The sequence below is a fragment of the Ciconia boyciana genome, chromosome 17 (genome assembly GCF_034638445.1).
Source record: "Ciconia boyciana chromosome 17, ASM3463844v1, whole genome shotgun sequence".
Taxonomy (NCBI): Eukaryota; Metazoa; Chordata; class Aves; order Ciconiiformes; family Ciconiidae; genus Ciconia; species Ciconia boyciana.
Window position 1 is genome coordinate 13350263 of NC_132950.1, and position 19800 is coordinate 13370062.

At 50.1% G+C, this 19800-nt stretch overlaps 2 long non-coding RNA genes across 4 annotated transcripts; both read left to right on the forward strand.

The window, feature by feature from the left end:
* The first annotated feature begins 2593 nt into the window (after positions 1-2593).
* On the forward strand, positions 2594-7047 carry LOC140660923 (uncharacterized). 2 transcript variants are annotated; one of them, XR_012045539.1, is made up of 6 exons: positions 2594-2795; positions 3792-3939; positions 4400-4482; positions 6638-6692; positions 6770-6838; positions 6945-7047. It is a non-coding gene; the product is annotated as an uncharacterized lncRNA (long non-coding RNA). The 2 variants fall into 2 exon arrangements; XR_012045541.1 differs by having other exon boundaries at positions 3792-3922; positions 4397-4482.
* A 1300-nt stretch (positions 7048-8347) lies between these two features.
* LOC140660924 (uncharacterized) lies at positions 8348-17197 on the forward strand. Of its 2 annotated transcripts, none has more exons than XR_012045543.1 (4): positions 8348-8547; positions 8637-8832; positions 8917-9145; positions 17155-17197. It is a non-coding gene; the product is annotated as an uncharacterized lncRNA (long non-coding RNA). The 2 variants fall into 2 exon arrangements; XR_012045542.1 differs by lacking the exon at positions 17155-17197 and adding an exon at positions 9264-9350.
* The last annotated feature ends 2603 nt before the right edge of the window (positions 17198-19800 follow it).

Here is a 19800-nt window from a genome sequence, read left to right on the forward strand (position 1 = left end):
TTTGGCATGCCACTGGGCCATTCTTTTGCCTTTCTGTGCTCCCAGTGTCATCCATTTGTGTGTCTCCCCCGGTGTTTCTGTTTTTTCCTTTAGTTGCACTGCAAAATTCTCCATTTGTTCTCTTGTCCTCTTAATACAACTTCTCCTTGCACGATCCAGGTCTCTCTATTTAACTTTCAGCATGCCATTTTCGGGAGCTGGGGTGCACCTCAGCTGCTTTGGCAGACCCCGCTGACCCCAGCGGGGCTAATGGCGATGGCTCACGTGTTTCCGATGGACAGCCACTCGGGACCAAGGGGCTGGTGGACCGGACTGCAGCCGCGGCCGGATAGGTAGGGGTGTGTTGCCTCTGGGGGACAGTCGGGCGCAGGGAATTGCCGAACATCGCCGGCTAGGGCCAGAACTGCGGCTGCAACCGTGAAGCGGGCGAGCGTCGACGGTGGTTTTGTGTTTCGTGCTCGGGCAGCGGGTCCCGCCCACTCCGAGGGGGGGGACGGGAACGTCCCAGGCAACTTGACAGAAAAGGCGGGGGTCCCGGCACGCAACGAGCAAGGAGAGAGCCTGCTCAGAGTCACAGGGGAAGCCACAGTACCGGGGCCGCAGCAGGGCAGCGCACTGCGTTGGTGAGGGGCGGGAATCGTGGCGGGGCTGCACGGAAGCTCTGCGAGGCTGCCGGAGGCTGGGGCTGCGCCAGAGGGGGCCGGCGGGGGGAGCTTACTGAGGAGTCGTAGTAGCCTTAGGTGAGTTGGACACGGACCTGGGCCAGGTCGGGGCCGTGTCGAAGCGAGGAGTCGCGGGGGAATCCCTGGGGAGGGTCACAGCAGGAGGAGAGGGTTAGAGCACTTCGGGGCCGTTCTGAGAGCTCTGCGCTCCAAAGCGGCTTCCGGGTCTGGACGGGAGACCTCCCCCTGGCGTTACAGCCCCCACAGCAATACGCACTGCCGCATGCCGGGAGACATAGTCCTCCAGCATCGGGATGCTGGCCGGGCGCTTTGTTCTCCGCAGCATGCCGGGAGACGTAGTCTTCCGGCGCCTGACTGCGGTGGAACAACTGACATGTTGTTCCGCGCAGCATGCCGGGAAACGTAGTCTTCAGTAACCGGGCTTCCGGTCGGCCATGTTGTTCCGCGCGGTATGCTGGGAGATGACGTTTTCTGGCACTCGGCTTCCGGTCGGCTGTGCTGCCCTGTGCGGCCTGCCGGAGATGGGCCTCAGAGCCTTCTTTTGCCTGCCTAATACTTTTAGGACCCCATCCTGCATCTCTTATTCAGAGATTTCCTTCTTCTCTTATCAAGGGACACTAAACTTTAGATGACACTAAACTTCCAATAACCTCAAATGCTTTTAACAGCTTAAAATAAAGGTTTGCATTTGCTAGAGTGAAAACAAGCTTAAATTACCTACCTGTTTCTATCATTGCTGTAATACATACAGTCTTTCATACTATCAGTCTATTTCCCTTTTCTGTGCTTTGTATACTTAAACCTAAGGCAGAGTAGAAGACTGACTTCTGCCCAGCCGTCTTGATGCATTTTGCAGGTGCTCCCCTCCCCTTCCTCAGGAGATTGTGTGTGGGGCAGTAGGTGCGGCTTAGTGGTATATCAGCCTCGGGTCTCACCCCAGGCATCTCCTTCTGCTTCTGGCTTCCAATGAGGTTAGCGGGCTGGGCTTGGGTTTTGTTGTTGCTAGCAGTCTTCGAGCTAGTCAAGATATCTGAGAAGGTATGTTTTCAAGATCAGGGAAGCAGAGGGTCCTATCTGAGGTAAGAGCAACAGGATGTGTCAAGGCTAAGCTGTGGGCATAGCACAAAGTGTGTTTATAGGATGCATTGTTTTCTCAGGTCAATAAGTGAATAAAGGGTGTTTGGGGTGGAAGCTGCTACAACGACTTTTTTTTTTTTACAAATGTTGATGATATTTTTTGAAATTCAGAGGTTACTGTAGAAAGAATGTTGTTTTCTTACTGATTCTGTTGTTGCCCTGATGAAAGCACGGATCGTCATCTTCTACAGGATTTATGGCAAGAGGACGTAGTGGGGGTCAGCACAAGTATGTTCTCTGCACTTGCATGCAAAGTTCCTTTGCACGCTAAGGAAGTGGTGGATGTACAGAGCCTTGTCTCTTTCCGAGCACGGGATGGCTAAGTGTCTTTCCAGATTGCTTGCAAGGTGCATTTCTGTCCCTAGAGCCTTTGGTAACTGCCCCCTTTTTAGGTAAGAACTACGTAGAATTCATCTAATACATGCACATGCAGAGGAGCCTGGATACTTTATGAGAAGAGAAGATATGGCTCAGAAAACTGTAGGGAGATAGGGTGGCTTAGGTGCAAGTATCGGAAATATTGTGGGAATGCTAGGTTGCAGAAATCTCATGGGCCAAAGAAGTAGAATAGGTCACACAAAGGGGGCCAGCCCGCCCCCCCCGGATAACCTTCCATCTGAATGTCACAGTCATTGTTTCTGTGGCGGTGGGCTCCCCCCCCCCCCCCAGCTCCCTGCACAAGCAGTAACCATCAGTGGGAGTCATCCTGATAGCTGCATCCAGCTTATCCTGGACCTTGAGGACGAATGGCAACAAAGTAGCCAAGGGCTGCCTGATGCAAGGATCTAAACCTCTTGCTGATATGCAAATATGACCATAAGTCAATCATCTTACTCCTTAAATAGTGGACAGCCCAGGGCCCTTTGAGCTCTCCTGCACGGCAGCGGGCTGCACGCCAGGATCTCCCCTTGAGCAGGGACGCCTCTCAAGGTTACTCCTCGAGGTTGAGAGATTCCTTGCCGCAACAGATCCTCGGTAAGTGACTAACAGCATGCTAAACTTTGAAATCTTAGCTAAGTGATATAAAGGATTGATTGCGCATATATAATCCTTTAGACATAAACCATTGACCAAGTCTGGGACTAGGACTGGATCTAGCCGCACCTAGACTCCTCTCTGAGAAGGAGTTTAGAAAGCAAGGGGATCCTTCCGAACCTCATGACTCAACGGGAGGGTCTCCCTGACAGTTCTGTCTGACCCTGTCCTCTATGCAGTAAATAATCAAGTGTGCCTCGCCATCGAATCTTGTTAAAACACTGTCGCACTGAACTTTGTTAACTCCCTATTCTGTATCAATAAACTATATTTTTACTTCTCGCTTACGAGTGAAGTGCACTCTCACTCCATCCGCGACAGTTTCTTAGAGGCATTGACTAGGCACTTATTTCCAGCGCAGGTTTGTCACTGTCTTCCCCGGAATTTATTGTAGAAGAGAATGCATATTATTTGTGCTCATAAGAATCTCCAGCCACTGCTTTCTCCTTTATCACAGTCCTGGGCACACAAGCTTTTTCTGTTATTCCAGTTTTGCTTTTTTCCTTAAGTGTCCAATGAGGTTTGCTCTAGTATCAGTCATGGCAGTTACATTCTCTTATTGTGATCTTAGCACCAGTTTCTGTACTCGTAAGGTGTCCATTTTAGATGTTCAAGTCACCACGTCACACCATCGTGGTTCTTCCATTGGCTGACCACCTCCATAGTTCCCCAGGGAGCTTCATAGGTAATCAGTCTCAGGCGTCTCATGCCACTTCTGCAGCAGACCTCTCGTCCTCCCGCCTTCATCTGTTAGGCAGTCTCGGTTGCTGCATGGTGCGGTATCCTGTCTTTTTGAGCATTCTGGGCTTTTCCTGTTTTCTGTTTTTTAGTTTGAATTTTTTTTTGCTGGATTTCTTTCGTTTATTCCTGCAGGTAAAGTCAGGTCTTCTTTTGACATCAAGGTCCCCGTGGCTCTCTTTCCTCTTTTTTTGCCAGGTATCCTCACCAGTGTTTTCCCATGATGGGAGCAGCAGAGAAAGGAACACAGTGCTTGGAGCTCTGGGGCCTCTGGGGAGGTGGCGTCAGGTTTCCTCCTGTCTTTGCAGGGCTGACCCTGAGGAAGCCCGGTACGTGGGCTAATTGTGTGAGTATATATGATGTGAGCACACTAATCTGTTTCAGAGGGTGTCAGAGGGTAAAGTTTTTGTTTTGTTTGGTGTAATGTTGTTCTGTTTGTGCACTTATTGAAGCTGGCTTCCTCCCACACAAAACTTACATCTATCTGACTGGTTTTGGGATAAAGTGGGATACACACATGTTTTTAGGTCATACCTTCTTTGCCAGGTGTTTTGAACTAATTGTATCTGATTTTCCCAGTGGCTCACAAAGGGGTTCAGGGCACCCTGATGGCAGGTGCTGTCGCCAAAAGGCAAAGCAGGGTCATAGCAGACTTTTTGATTTACGGGGATGGGCTCAGTCATCTCCTGCACAAACAACTTCTGTTATGTAGTGATCGGGATGGTAGCTTTCTTTTGATTTCTTGAAGAACAAGAGGATGATGGAGCATGTTACAAGAGCATAATCATTTTCTCTTCCTTTAGCAGTACAGGCACCCAAGGGCCAGCCTGCATTCAAGGAATATCTGTCAACTGTCAGCAGAGGAAGGAAGCATCTTTTGGCGGCCAAGGTGATGAAGCAGAGTATGCATTTGTTCTGTTTGATTTTCATCACGGGGATGCCCGGTCACGGGAAGTGGGGGGGTTTGGACATGCAAATATGATCCTGGATGGGAGAGCTGTCTATTAAGTTCAAGGCTGCGAGGCATATCATGGACACCACTGGACAGGCATTAGAACCTGGTGCCCAGGTCAGACTGACTGTGAGAGACTGAAAGAGTTAATGTCTCAAGCATTGTGGCGAGGCGAGGCGCTATTTGCATGGCGACGGCAGGTTGGAGAGCATGGGGTGGAGGAGAGGGGGAGCAGGACGTGCGGGATGTGGAGAGCGCGTCGGAGGACGCACGGTTCCGGGTTCCGCCAGACCTTACCATATATGGCCAGAGATCGCACAGAGTTGATCTGAGGAAGGGGCTTGCAACCGCCCGAGAGACCCCTCGCGACCACCCCCCTCCCCCAGCGCCTGCGCAGAAGATTGAGATCTTTCTAGAACAAGAACCGTGTAAGTCCTGAAGGGGCGTACCTGGAGGCGGGGATTAGCTTATAAAAGACACGCCCTCCAGGGAACCACGCACGCGCCCACCACTGGAGGATTGCTATGTCTGTCATTGTCATTGCGGGATCCAAGGGTGGTGATACTTTTCCTTTCTCTTTCCTCCTCTCTCTTCCTTTCCTTTTCTCGCTTTTCTCTTCCTCTACTCTTCCAATATATGCAAGTTTGGGATAAATTGTGACGGGCTGCCCGGAAATTGCCGAATCACCTCTGTTCGTTTGTTGAGCTCGCCAGTTCGATAAGTTTGTCCGTTTGTGGAATTTGCCAGTTAATAAAGTTGCTGGCCAGCCTGTTCCTCTGAGTCATTGTTGTGACTCTACCGACCATGCGGCTCTGTCGAGCAGAGATTGGCTTTTGTCGGTACACAAACAGTCGGGGAATCGAAAAGATTCACCCCTCTTGCAACCCACCGAGTGGGATGAGACACTGACCTGGCAGAACCATCCTGCCATCTGAAGTAATGCATACTTCTGTACCGAGTTTTTAATAGCTCGGTCCACATCACCTTCGGCTTTTCCTCATAGAGCTTGCATTTTTGACAAGAAGCGGCGCTCATCGAGCATTTGGGTCTGAGGGGGTCTCCATTAGACTTTTGGCACCGGTCTCCATTAAATTTTGTGACCATCAAGTCATATTCAGCATCTGTCTGCACTCAGGTCTGCTGTAACTCCTATACAGTTGTGGCTTAGAACTTCTTAGCACGGTGTTCTCTAATAATAGCATTCTGTATGCGAGCGGTTTCTGGCAGCCCAGTCTTGTGTCCCGTTTATGTCGGCACTCTTGTTCAGGAACGCTGTTTACCAAGGGGTTCTCCTTGCTGCAGTTCATGGAGTCATTTAGGAGTTATTTATCCATAAAGGAAAAGTCTGTCATTATGCCAGCCACAGACGCTAGCTACCCATACATGTTTCGGCATTCGCAGGCCTGAGTTTTTCAGCTCTGTCTATCTCCCCCCATATTTGAGTCATCCGGCAGGAACTGTCATTTTTGTGTGTTGATGAGTGGTTTGACTTATTCTTGTAGTTTAGGTATAGGTCTAGGCTAAGCAGGACGGAGAAGCGAGGTGTGAGAGTGAAGGCAAGCGGATGGCACCGTGGGGGGTGAGGTCGATAGCTTGAGTTTTGTGCTTTTGGGGTCTCTTTGTGTTGCCCGAGTATGTAAGTCAGTCAGTGGGATTTGTTAGTCTGTTTTGCACGGCAGGCTCTCTCCATCAGAAAGCAGTATATGTAACATCTGCGTGCCTGTGCATTCTCTCCGCGGTCAGCCCAGCATCAAAGGTTCTGGTTTCTGGGACATCGGAGATGGACTGACTATATGAACGGGTGCCTGACATGGAGACTGACCCCAGAGGCATGGCACGGGAGGCAGGCAGATAGGGTGAGTCTGGAGTGTGGCTACCTGGGTGGGGGAAAGAAGAGGGAAAGGCATATACTTTTCATGGGTACTACTGTTTTTCTTGGACTCTCTGATGTAACTGTCTCAGCATGGTGGATTGGAGCACAAAGCACAGGTCAACAAGGTTAGCGGAGCAAAGAAGTCGGAATGGGGACGGTTTTCTTTTTGTTAGGGTGTTTGTTAGCATACAGGTGACTTGTTTTATTTTGTTCCTACAGATGCAGAGCAGGGAGTCAGACACTGAAGGGAGATGGCAAGCAGAGCACCAAGGAGGTCAGTCAGCACACAACAATGGAGGGAATAGTTCCATTGTTAGTGCCTATATGACCATTTAACACCCTGTTTTGAAGGTGTGAAACAACTCACAAAACCATGTGTGAAGCAGGATGTCCGCCCCTGAGCGTGTGCAACACCAAAAGGTGCAACACCAAAACATAGTGGCAGTTATTTTTGAGCCATCATGTTGTTTGCGAGCAGGCGACCGCTTCCAGGCACAACAATCGCTTTGCCTCTCTGGTTCTCTAGGTGCCATGGGTGATGCTGGCCACAACATCCGGTGCTAGACGGGGAGCGGAGTGGGTGAGCAGAATGCCACAGCACTTCCGAAGAGGCCATCATTGCAGAAGAGGTCAGCGTTGATTGGTGTGAAACTGACTGATGGCACTCCATTTGCAGATGACAAAGAGGAACTGGGTGATCACAGCAACATCCTAGTTAGCCTAGTCAGTCTTCATTGAGGATGGACTCTGACCCTCAGCCCCCTCAAAGCTAAGTTGAGGGGCCCACGCTATCTTTGTGTGGGGTGGCAGGGAGGGGTTTTAAATTCAGCATAGCGGAGAGGGTGGTTCTGAATAGGACACGTTTGGGCAAAGAGAGGGTCCGGGTTCCTTTGCGCAAAATGCAAGCATCTGCTGGGCAGGGCAGTTCCAGCCCATGTATGTGGTGTTGTGTAGTTTGTGTAGTCTGTTTTGTGTGTCTGTGTCCTATGCTGTTTTGTGTGTCTGTTTTATGTATACCTTACGCAGGTCTTGATGTTCCCACTGATCTTTGTGCCCATCAGGTACATCGGCAGCCATGCAGAGGGTCTCACATGCCTTGACTCATCAGCGTAATGCTAACGGAGCTCTTCCTTTTTTGCATTAGAAGTTTAATCCATGGATCTGTCTTGCATGTCTTGCCTTCCAGAAGTTTACAGACAGTCATCTTTTTTACAGTGGTGTTCCAGTCAGTGTCAGCATCTCTTGAGCCATCCATTTTCAGGGAGCCCTTTTCTGGGAATTCTTCCCTGTGTCCTTATGTTTTTAGGTCTTAGAGACAGGTTTCTGGCGGATCCATCATCCCAGTTGGGGTGATATCCTTTTGTTACGGGCCACAGCATTTGACTTTTCCAAGGCTGCTGTGGATTCTTCCTCATGGCCCCATAAATCTTCTCGCCCGACAGTGCCTCTGGTCTGGAAGTCATTCTTCTTGCCAAGAATTTTCTCACGTTTTTGGATTATGTTGTTTGTATTGTTTGTGCAGTGTCAGTCTGTGGATGTGTGTGTCTGGGTTGGAGCTTCTCTGCCTGGGGGTGTAGCAATGGTAGAGTCAGGGGAAGAGTAGCAATAAGAGCTACATATGTTGATATGCCCAGATTTTGTAGGCAAAGGCCGTACAGTCCATCTTGGAGCAAGTAGTTATCTGCAGCTGGCGAGGAAGCAGAGGGCATAACCAGAGCCATCTGGGAGAGGCTGCTCAAGTGGTAGTTGAGCAGATTGAATCTCGAAGGTGTTAAGGCTTGTATGTGTGGGGCTTAATGCTTCGGGTTTGTTTTTTTTTTAATGGCAGGCTGTAGTTGGAATATAGATGGTATTCCTAAATGGGAACAAGACCTCTTGAATTGTTAGCTATCGCGCAGCATCCAGGTAACTTGTTTGATATTGGTTTTGCAGATGCAGGGGGATGAGCTGTGTGCCAAAGGGTGACAGAGGAGCCGAGTGGAGTGCTGTAAGAAGGTGGCTGGCATGTGGTGCCAGCAGGAAGATGTGACTGGTGGCTATATCACTAGCTTGTGTGGTTTTTTGGGGTTTTTTTGTTTTGTTTTGAAGGAGCGAAGCGGGATATTGGCACTGGAGCTGACTTTGGCAAGGTGAGCAATGTCTAGTGGGCTGAAGTAGCCGTTATTTTTCAGGTGTTGTATGGTGAAGTTATAATCATCCCATTTTTTGGGTTTTACAGGTGGTGCGCAAGCCTCGATATGGCGGCACAAAACAGCGGAGGCTGGGTGGGAGAGCGGCCAAGGTAAAGGAGAGGGAGATGGCAGTCACTGAGCTTTCAGGCAGTATCTCAGCATGTGTCTTTTGCTATGTTTTTCTCAAGTGCTGCACAGAGCCTCAGAGGGGTAAAGCCGCATGCCGACGAGCAGTCTGAGAAGGTGAGGAGGTTGTTGGTTGGGTTGGTGTCTAATAGCGAAGAATCATATGGCAACTCGGTTAAACGTTTCACTCTGGTTTTGCAGATGCCATGTGGGCTACTTTCAGATCTGGATGAACATTTGAGGCGAGCTGGGGTAGCAGAGAAGAGGAGCATGGGGCTGATGACTTCTCGCAAGCGCAACGGTAATTTTGTGTCTCTTGGTATCCTAGGTGCCACAAGCGATGACGGCTACACCGTCCGACTCTGGAATTGGTGCAGAGCAGGTGAACAGAATGCCACAGCCCTTTTGCGAGGAGGGTGTTGTGGAAGAGGTTGGTGTTGGCTGATGTGATGGTAACTGCTGGCACTGTTGGGTTTTTTTCGGGGGGGTTGTTTGTGGTTTGTGGTTGGGTTTTTTTATTTTTTTATTTTTTTTATTTTTTTTGGCAGATCACAGAATCACAGAATCGTATAGGTTGGAAAAGACCTTTAAGATCATCGAGTCCAACCGTAAACCTAACACTACCAAGACCACCAATATACCATGTCCCTAAGCACCTCATCCAAATGTCTCTTAAATACTTCCAGGGGTGGCGACTCAACCACTTCCCTGGGCAGCCTGTTCCAATGCTTGATAACCCTTTCAGTAAAGTAAAATTTCCTAATATCCAGTCTAAACCTCCCCTGGTGCAACTTGAGGCCATTTCCTCTCGTCCTATCACTTCTTACCTGGGAGAAGAGACCGACCCCCACCTCTCTACAGCCTCCTTTCAGGTAGTTGTAGAGAGCAATAAGGTCTCCCCTGAGTCTCCTTTTCTCCAGGCTAAACAACCCCAGTTCCCTCAGCCTCTCCTCATCAGACTTGTGCTCCAGACCCTTCACCAGCTTTGTTGCCCTTCTCTGGACACGCTCCAGCCCCTCAATGTCTCTCTTGTAGTGAGGGGCCCAAAACTGAACACAGTATTCGAGGTGCAGCCTCACCAGTACTGAGTGCAGGGGCATGATCACTTCCCTAGTCCTGCTGGCCACACTATTTCTGATACAAGCCAGGATGCCATTGGCTTTCTTGGCCACCTGGGCACACTGCTGGCTCATGTTCAGGCAGCTGTCGACCGACACCCCCAGGTCCTTCTCTGCTGGGCAGCTTTCCAGCCACTCTTCCCCAAGCCTGTAGCGTTGCATGGGGTTGCTGTGGCCCAAGTGCAGGACCTTGCACTTGGCCTTGTTGAACCCCATACAGTTGACCTCAGCCCATCGATCCAGCCTGTCCAGGTCCCTCTGCAGAGCCTTTCTCCCCTCCAGCAGATCAACACTCCCGCACAACTTGGTGTCATCTGCAAACTGACTGAGGGTGCACTCGATCCCTTCGTCCAGATCATTGATAAAGATAGTAAACAGAACTGGCCCCAACACAGAGCCCTGGGGAACACCACCTGTGACCGGCCGCCAACTGGAGTAAACTCCATTCACCACCACCCTTTGGGCCCGGCCATCCAGCCAGTTCTTTACCCAGCGAAGAGTACACTTGTCCAAGCCATGAGCAGCCAGTTTCTCCAGGAGAATGCTGTGCGAAACCGTGTGAAGGGCTTTACTGAAGTCTAGATAGACAACATCCACAGTCTTTCCCTCATCCACTAGGCAGGTCACCTTGTCGTAGAAAGAGATCAGGTTGGTCAAGCAGGACCTGCCTTTCCTGAACCCATGCTGGCTGGGCTTGATCCCTTGGTTATCCTCTACGAGCTGTGTGATGGCACTCAAGATGATCTGCTCCATCAGCTTCCCCGGTACTGAGGTCAGGCTGACAGGCCTGTAGTTCCCCGGAATCTCCTTCTGGCCCTTCTTGTAGATGGGTGTCACATTTGCTAATCTCCAGTCAACTGGGACCTCCCCAGTTAGCCAGGACTGCTGGTAAATGATGGAAAGGGGCTTGGTGAGCACATCTGCCAGTTCCTTCAGTACTCTCGGGTGGATCTCATCAGGCCCCAGATGATGAAGAGGAACCTGGTGACTGCAGGAACATCCCAGTTAGTTGATGATGTTATTTTTGTTGAGGATAGATTCAGATCCCTGGCCCTCTGAAAGCTAAGTTGAGGGACCAGGGCTGGGGAGGGGCTGGGGGGAAGTGACAAGGCTGGGAAATGCAGGGAAGGGTTTCAGAGTTAGTGTAGGGGAGAGGGCTGTTCAAGAACAGTCCATTTTGGCCAGGTGAAGGGAGCAGGTTACTCTTCAGTACAACACTAGTGTGTGCTGGGCAGGGCAGTTGCAGTCTCTGTTGTGTAGTCTGTCTTCTGTGTCTTAGACCTTCCTTGGGTATTTCTGACAGTGTCCGGCTCTCCCCCACCTCCCCACAGGGTCTGGCTCTCTCCCCCCTGTCTTCCTCCTCCCCCGTGCTTTCCACTGAAACATACCCCACGTGAGTTTTTTCACGTGACACCCCCTCCCCACAATCCCTGCCCTCCTATCTTGTGTCTCCATTTCCCCCTCCCTCCTCTTCTTCCTCCACCCCCCTCTGTCCTCTTCCTCCTCCACCCCTGCTCCCCCATATTCTGCACTGTCCCCCTGAACCCCTCTGCCTCCAGACCCCTGAGGCGCTGCTTGTGCCCCCCAACCCACCCATTGCTCCCCACCCAAACTCCAGTACCCCCCCACTTCCCTGCACCCCACTCTCCCTCCTCCTACGTTTTGGATGTGTGCTGAAAACAGTGTTGGTAACACAGGGATGTGTTCATTATTGCTGAGCAGCGCTTGCACAGCACCAGGGGCTGTTCTGCTCCTCACACTGCCCCACCAGTGAGTAGGCTAGGGGGGGCACAAGGAGTTGGGAGGGGACACAGCAATAAAACTAGGGGTAGAGGTTAGTGGGGGGCTGCTGCTCAGGACTGACTGGGCATCGGTTGGGAATTGTTTTCATTTGCATCACTTGTCTTTCTTGGATTTTATTTTTCTCTGTCTCTCTTATTTTTTCCCTCTTTCCCTTACACGTTGCTGTTGTTTCTTTTTAATTATTAAACTGTTTTTATCTCAATCCACAAGTTTTCTCACTTTTACCTTTCCGATTCTCTCCCCCATTCCACTGGGTGGAGGGAGTGAGTGAGTGGTTGTGTGGTGCTTAGTTCCTGGCTGGGATTAAACCATGACACAAGGCTAGTTGCAAGCCCTGCCTGGCTAATGCTTTAGGCTCTCCATGTTACTCCTAGCATCTCGACAGGCCATCCTCATTCTTCATTGCTGCTTTATAGTGCCTTTTGCTCCATAAGCATGCTGTGCAAACATACCTGTCTCCCAACCTCTGGGAAGTAACTCTGTCAGAGACAGAGTGAAACAGCCATGGCACAATTGACAGCAGTTCTGCCTCTCAAGTCACCCAACAGGCCCTTTTCTCTTGCCTCTTACTCTATTCAGCTAGGCTGGAAAGTATGGTTGTTGCAGAAACTGCTACACCCTGTGACTCCTTCTCAGGTTGGTAGCTTTGCCCTATTTATAGGCTGCTGAGGCCATTGACTCTGCATGGGACACAGGCAACCTGCAGAGCTTTACACCAAGTTGTTCCTTTCTCCTTTGGGCAGCAGTGGCTTTGCTGCTGCTACAGGCAGCCACTTTTTCAAGGGCAAAAGGGGCTGGGATGACAAGAGGCTGCTGCACACTCCAGTCAAAGATGCTGTTCCCTGGGGATCCGGTGCAGGGAAAGCTGAGGTATGTTCTGCACTGCCGATGGCTCTTCACAAGGGAACCGTGCTCTGGTTTTAGCGGGAGAAGGTGCCGGTCACAGGCAGCCATGTATCACCGTGCACAGCTATTTGGCAGATGCCTTGCGTATTCAAATAGAGGTATATTTCTTGCCTTGCAGTCTTGATGCCAAAACAATCAGGGGTTCAAGCTGTAAAAGCCTTTTGGCATCAGAGCAAGATGACAGCTAGATTTCTACCAGCACTGTATTTCAGCTGTGTTGCTAGCTGAAAGTGGCTTGCAGGCCAGGGGATATTTAGAGGGGTCTGAATTAAAGAAAGCAAGTGTCAAAGTGCTTGTTTTAAGGAGGCAAATTAGGCAGCTGAAGGAACTGAGCTGCTCATCTGACACACTGGCAGAACAGCCCATCCAGCTTACCAAGTATTGTGTGGTGCAGGCAGTAAAGTGCAGCTGTGATGCTTGCTGGCAGGAGCGGCAGGGAGCACAGAGCTACGCTCCTATGCAGAGCAAAGATGGAACCTCCAGGGCTCTACAGTCATCTGCTGAGGACATCTAATACACATTTGCTTTCCCTGCTTCATGTCTAATCGCTTTGCACGCTGGAGGGCAGGGTGGTAAGTAACATCGTGCAGTGTCTCTTATCTAAGTGACAAGCCCTGCACAAGAAGCCTTGTGTGTATGCAGGATTAGGAGAGCAGAGTACTGATAGCACAGAGGTGAGGAAAGGTGTGAACAACACAATAAAGGTCAAGGATCACCAGTGTATCCCTTAGTGGCAGATCAGCCACTTGCATCCGGTCTGCTCAGATGTGCTGTCTCCTGATAACCATAGCTGCCCCCTCACACAAAGCAGCTTTCAGTCTCTTCTGACCTGCTCGCAGGATGCCATCTGTGTTGCCTTGTTGTTTTTTCAAATCTCTCTCCAGCATCTGTTGACTGGCTGCTGTCAGTCCCACAACCCTGGTGCCGCATGCAGGCCCATACAGCAATCCCTGAGGCTTACTCAGGGGGGAAAAAAACCCTCTTCCACAGGGTCCCTGTGCTGCTTCCCTCTTCCCCCTCTTCCGCAGGTTCCCTGTGCTGAATGGGGTGGGGGTCAGGGACAGAAACAGCCACTGGACTCTTAAAGCAGTCAAACGCAAAGGGCTGAAATGCTCAAGCCACTTGGATGCATTTTGGTACCGAGGCAATGAATATCACTGCCTGGGCTGGGCGTGGGACAAGGGCAGAGAAAAATAAGCCCTGTACCCTCTGTAAGTATTTACCGTCTTGGGATGGTATAAACTGGGCTGAGGGATCACTCGTTGCTCATCCCACTAATGCTCAGAAAAGTATTGTTACGCTAGTGCTGCCGCCTGGCAGCCAAAAGCAAAGCGTGGCACTGCGCATGCGCAGCTCCCGGGCTGCAGTACCGGCTTTTGGTCGCCGGGTGGCAGCAGCGAGCGAAGCATTGCGCATTGGCGGCATTTTCCCGCGCTCGCTGCTGCCGCCAGTTGACCAAAAGCCGGCACTCCAGCTGGGAAGCCGTATGCGTGTGCGTACGAGCGTTTCCTAAATCCTGGAGGTAAGTCCCCTCAGCCAGATCCAATCTCACACGCTGTCAGTCATCAGCCAGTAAAAATGCTGGGCTTGGTTTTGCATTGCCGTGTAAGGCATATGTGTAATGCATAACCATGTAATGAATATGTGTAATGCCATGTAAGGCCGTGTAATGCATAACCCGTGCATTGCCTGGGTCTGGATGTCAGTTGCTTATTTGCTGTGGAATATTCATGTTTTTCAGAAATCATTCCAAATAGAACTGGTGGGTGCGGTGGGGTACAGTAAGGCTCATTCCAAGGACCTGGGAAATAAAGTATTTAGCATAGTAAAGCTTAAAGCATTTGCTGAACAGAAGGTTTCTCTGTACCCACCATATCAATTGCTTATTAGCAGTGACTGATATTTATAAGAGTACCGTGTGTAAGTGTGTACGTTCATTAGTAAACTAACGCTGCTTTGGTTCTGTGTAGAAAGGAGAGGAACTACAAAGAACACCCCCAAAAACAACACCCCCCATTATTTTTTTTAAATTGCCGGTTTGCCACAAAAATTGTCCCATTGCCCGTTTGTGGCGATGCTCGCCCGCCCAGGACGTCGCCTGTTTGTGGCAGACGCCAGCCTGAACAGGACCTCACCCGTTTGTGCTGGACGCCAGCCTGCAGGGGACCTCGCCTGTTTGTGGCATGTTGGATGCCTCTGTTTGGTCCCCGGTTCCCTGAGGACATCTCTACTCTGTTCAGATCCCCTCCCGAGTACCTCATTGTGTCAGCAATCCTTTGTTTGTCTCTTTGTCCACGTTTCCCCCACCCCCCGGAGCCCTCTCGTTCCTGTCATGACACCTCCCGAGACTGTCCTCGTGCGCCACGGCACCCTTTGAGCTCTGCAGCCCTCTTTGTGTGTCTCTCATTCAGACAGAACCCCTCCTCAGGCTTTTGTTGTGCCCCACAGCTCTCTTACCTTATTCACTGCCGTCTAGGGTGTCTCTATTCAGTCACTCATCCCCTGAGGATATTGCTGGGACACCCTCTTGAGTTTTGCGTTGCGTGCCAGAGCCGCCTTCTGTCTCTCTCTCGCACCCTCAGCACCCTTCTTCTGCCATCACCGTGCCTCCTGAGGCCGTCCTCGTGCCCCACAGCCCTCTTTGGCTCTGTAGCGCAAATTGTACCCTTCTTACTCCCTGAGAACCATTCCTGATGACATCTTTCATCTCCAGAACCCTCATGTTGTCCTCTATGCTAGCTAGGACACCTCTGTTCAGTCCCTGGTCCCCTGAGGACATCTGTAGCCTGTTCAAATCCCCTCTGGACTTTTTCATCGTGTCCTCGAGCCTTCTTTTGTCTGTCCGTCTCAGAACCCCTCTGCTACTGTCACGATGCCCTCCGAGCAGCACACTTTTATCTCCGTAAGCCCCCTTTGGACTCACTTTGTTGCAATCCCACCTCTCCTAAGATCTCTGTTCCCAAAAAAGAGTGTTTTTGTTCTTTTCTGTGCCATCTGGGATGCCTCCGGAGACCTTCCTTGTGCTCCACAGCATTTTGGTAGCACTTTACCTCCCTTTCAGGGGTCTCTCTCATGACCCCTCTGCTGCCAGTCATCATGCCTCCCGAGACCTTCTTTGTGTCCCACAGACCTGTTTTTGCTCTGTAGAGGACTTTGATCCTCTCTTGTTACCTCTGAACTGCGTCCTCCGGTTTGTTTGTGACTGGAGCGCTCTTATCATCCTGTCTGCCATTTAGGGTGCCTCTATTTGGTCCCTGGCGTCCTGAGGCCATATCTACTCTGTTCACATCCCCTCCAGACTTCCTCCTTGTGTCCCTGAGCCGCCTTTGGTCTCTCTGGCCCATTTGGGACCCCTCTGATGGTGTCACGATACCTATCGATGCCTTCAAGGTTGCCCTTGGCACACTTTTAGCTTTGTAGTGGACCTTGCACCCCTCTTGTTCCCTCAGAAGGCTTCCTGAGTCCGTATCTGTGATGCAGCCCAGGCATTCTCTCCTCTCTTCCCTCTAGCTGTGCCTGTCTTTGTTCCCTGGCCCTCTGATGACATGTTTACTTGATTCAGATCCCCTCTGGATTTAATTGTCATGTCCCCAGTCCTTTTTCTGTCTCTCTGGCTCCCTCAGGACATCTTTTCTCCCAGTCACGATGCCTCCCAAGACCTTCCTTGTGCTCCGCATCCATCTTGTAGCAATTTGAGCTGTAGAGCACTCATTTGTTCCTCTACGCTATCTAGGATCCCTGTGTTCAGTGCCTGGCCACCTGAGACCATCTGTACTCCGTTCAGATGATCACCCGAGTTCCTCCTTGTTGTCCCAAGCCTTCTTTTGTCCGTCACCCCCTCTCAACATCCCTCTCCTCACAGTCACGATGCCTCCTGAGACCTTCTTTATTCTCCACAGCACCCTGTAGCCCATTATCTCCCTTTCCATTTTTCTCGTTCCGTCAGAGCCTCCCATCTGTCTTTGCTATGCAGCGCTCCTTTATCTTTCTCTCTGCCATCGAGGGTGTCTCTTTTTGGTCCCTCTCTTGCTCAGTCATCTCTAGTTGGCCTAGATGCCCTCCTGAGACTCCAAGGTCCTCACTGTGTCTCTAAGCCTTCTTTTCTTACCCTGCCTGCCCGGAGCGTTGCCTGTTTGCCCCGTGTGGGTCCACAGTGTGAATATCTATGATGTGGGTGTGCTAATCGTTTTCAGAGTGTGTCAGAGGGTCAGGATTTTGTTCTATTTGGTGTCACGTTGTTCTGTTTTGTGCATTTGCTGAAGATGTGAGTTTTGCGCAGGAGGAAGCCAGCTATCTGAGCGGTTTTGGGATAAGGTGGGGTACATGTGTTTTAAGGTCGTATCTTCTTTGCCAGGTGTTTTGAACTAATTGTATCTGATTTTCCTAGTGACTCACAAAGTGGTTTGGGGCACACCAATGGTGGGCGCTGTCGCCAAAAGGCAAAGCAGGTTGATAGCAGAGTTTTCCATTTCTGGGGATGGGCTCAGCCTTCTCCTGCACAAATTTCTGTTATGTAGTGATCGGGATGGTAGCTTTCTTTTGATTTCTTGAAGAACAAGAGGATGATGGAGCACGTTACAAGAGTGTAACTATTTTCTCTTCCTTTTGGCAGTACAGGCACCCAAGGCCGGCCCGAATTCAAGGAACAGCACGAGGATATCCGTGTCGACCGTCAGCAGAGGAAGGAAGCTTCTTTTGGAGGCTGAGGCGATGAAGCGGAGTCCTTAATTGTTCTGTTTGATTTTCAACATGGGTGCGGCGAGGGCCTGGGACATGCAAAACGTGGTCCCGGACAGGGGAGCTGTCTATTACATGGGAGGCTGTGAGAGCTGTCATGCACACCACTGGACTGGCATTAGAACCCGGTGCTTGGCTTGACTGACCTGGCAGAACCATCCTGCCATCTGAAGTAATGAATACTTCTGCAGTGAGCTTTTAATAGCTTGGTCTGCATCGCTTTTGGCTTTTCCTTATTGAGCTCATATTTTAGCAAGAAGCATCTCTCATCCAGCATTTGGGTCTGAGGGGTCTCCATTAGACTTTGGGCGCCTGTCCTGTCATACTCGGTATCTGTTTGCACTCAGGTCTCCTGTAACTCCTACGGAGTTTTGTCTTAAGACTTTATAGTGCAGTGTTATCTCATAGTAGCGTTCTGCATGCAAGCAGCTACGGGCAGCCCGGTCTCCTGTGCCATACACGTCAGCGCTCTCGTGCGAGCGTGCTGCCTCCTGAGGGGTTCTCCATGCTGCAGTTCCTGGAGTCATTTGGGAGTTATTTGTCCATAAAGGAAGAGTCTGTGGTTACACCAGCCACGGTCATTTGCTACCCGTAGCTCTTTTGGCCTATCGGTCTCTACCTATGTTAGAGTCATCTGGCAGTAACTAATTTTTGTGTGTTGGTGGGTGGTTTGATGACTTCTTGCAGTTGAAGTAATAGATCTAGGCTCAGCAGGACAGTTGAGCCTCAGGCCGTGGCCTGCTTGGCGTTGCCTCTGGATCGACAATTAAGTTGAGACAGGTGGGTGTTTGTGGGGAATCAAGTAGTATATAGATCTTTAGTGGCAGGAGGACGATGTATCTTATTTTCATCTTGTTTTTTTTTCCTTGGTTTTGTTCCTCTGTCGCTCTCTTGTTGTTTTCCTTCTCTTTACAATTTATTATTATTATTTTATTCCAATTGTTAACCTGTTCTTATCTCAACCCATGAGTTTTCTTATTTTTGCTCTTCTGATTCTCTCCCCCATCCCACCGAGGCAGGAGGGTGAGCGAGCGGCCGTGTGGTACTTAATCGCCGACTGGGGCTAAACCACAACAGTCCTTTTCGGCACCCAATGTGGAGCACGAATGGTTTGAGATAATAACAGATTAACCAGAGCGTATTAAGGAATTTAGATCTGTTAATAGTTGCGGGTCACAAAATGGATTCATGTGTTCTCGATATTGGTTTATCTGATCTGCACCATGCTCATTTCTTCGCTGTACATGTTAAAGATCGGTGTTGGTTTTTGCAGTTTCCTGTGCTCTGCAGTGGTTAGTGATGTTTTGCCTGGGAGATTTGTTATTAAAACAGTGACCTTGACTTTACTTTGGCATCTAATTTTCATACTGAAACCACTGCTGTATGTCGGGTACCACCTCATGGAGACAATTAGCAATTATACTTTTTCCTTTGAGAGGTTCTTTTATGGAGGAGATACAAAATGGCACCCTCACTACCTTCTACAATGTTTCCTCCTTCATTACAGTAACTTTTCAGTATCTTGAACATTCTTGGGTAGTTAACTTACATCTATTGGTATTGCTTGGGAATATTGTTTTGGTTTTGTCTAAGGTTAGTAAGCAATTTAAGAATATCATCCAGAGATCTGCCCCAAGGCTGCTCTTTCTTTGCCACGCAGCACTCCTTTATCTTTCTCTCTGCCATCGAGGGTGTCTCTGTTTGGTTCCTCTCTCGCTCAGTCATCTCTAGTTTGCCTAGATGCCCTCCTGCGACTCCAAGGCCCTCACTGGGTCTCCAAGCCTTCTTTTCTTACCCCGCCCCCTCCTCATTCCTCTACTGTCTATAACAATGTCATCTGAGTCCTTTCTTGTACTCCACAACACTCTTGTAGCACTTTGGCTCCTTTTTGATTTTTTGGTTTATTTGTTTTGTGCACTTCAGAGCGCTCTTATCTTACTCTTTGCCGTCTAGGATGTCTTCAATCAGCCCCTGGCCTCCTGATGACATCTGTACTTGGTTGAAATCCCCTTCAGAGTTCCTCATTGTTATCTCTGAGTCTTCTTGGGTCTCTCGGGCCCCCTCGGGACTCCTCTGCTCCCTTTGCCAAGCTCTTGTGAGATATCCCCTATGCCCCAGAGCCCTGTTTTAGATTGGCAGGGCACTTTGCACCCCTCTCTTCCCCTCAGAACCCTTCCTGAGTTCGCATTTGTTACCTGGGTCAGTCTATGACCAGGAGAGCTCATAGAAGGCTCACTTAGGCTGTCATTGTTATAGATAAAGTGGTTGGCTCGTAGTCAAATTGCATGCGATAGGAAAGCTATGCACGAGGCTCCTTGTACCCACAACTGTCTTTGTTCCTCGATAAACAAGTCTGTGAAAAGCCATCTGCTATTCACGTGTCAATCACATGATCGGTGTTCCAAGCTCACATGTATCGATGCTCACTGTGCCACTCGGCTTCTTTGTGGGTTCTCAGGGAACAGATCGGAACCGGAGGAGTTCTTGGCCCGGCTGCGGCTCAGGCCTTTACCTCCTTTGG